Here is a 919-nt window from a genome sequence, read left to right as displayed (position 1 = left end):
AAGTAATCTCATGTGTAAGAAATGACTGTTCTACATTGAAGTAGAAATTTAAATAATTAACTTGTTGGTTTTGGATTTATTTAGCTTCAAGAGTGCATTTTTGTTCTTGTGTGACCCTCAACACAGGCTTTGAGAATCCCGGGCCACTTACTGATACTTATGCTTAAATTAACCCACTCATATTCTGGTTTATTTCAAGAAAAACATTTTGGCTAGTGGACATTCTAATTGGCTGGTAACTTTAAAATCTCGCAGCCATATTGGCAGGTGGTTAATTTCAAGCCCTGCAGGGAGAGCAGGTGGTGACATAGTGAGTGAAGAAAAGGATCAAATATTGGTGGTTAAGACTGAATAATGACATCACAATTGTTAATTTAAAACAAGTTATTCCTCTAAACCTGGCTTCAAATGCCCCAAATTTTTCGCGCTGGCGCCGTTCAGCCCTCAGCAAAATCTGGTAGCGAGGACATTTTTTTGTGGCCCTCTCTATCATCAAAGTTGCCCATCCATGGGTTACGGCATGACAATATTTGTTCGGCCCCCGGCAACAATCTGGGTTTCTCATGTGGCCCCCCATGAAAAATAGTTGCCCACCCCTGCCATAGAGCATCACTAAATCACACCTATAGGCCTATACCCCACAGAGAATCACTAAATCACACCTATAGGCCTACACCCCATAGAGCATCACTAAATAACACCTATAGGCCTACACCCCATAGAGCATCACTAAATCACACCTATAGGCCTACACACCACAGAGCATCACTAAATCACACCTACAGGCCTACACACCACAGAACATCACTAAATCACACCTATAGGCCTACACACCACAGAACATCACTAAATCACACCTACAGGCCTACACCCCACAGAGCATCACTAAATCACACCTACAGGCCTACACCCCACAGAG

This window comes from Poromitra crassiceps (assembly GCF_964638095.1).
Source record: "Poromitra crassiceps genome assembly, chromosome: 5".
Classification (NCBI taxonomy): domain Eukaryota; kingdom Metazoa; phylum Chordata; class Actinopteri; order Beryciformes; family Melamphaidae; genus Poromitra; species Poromitra crassiceps.
The sequence above is the reverse complement of the archived record's forward strand: the minus strand, read 5'-3'. Positions refer to the sequence as shown.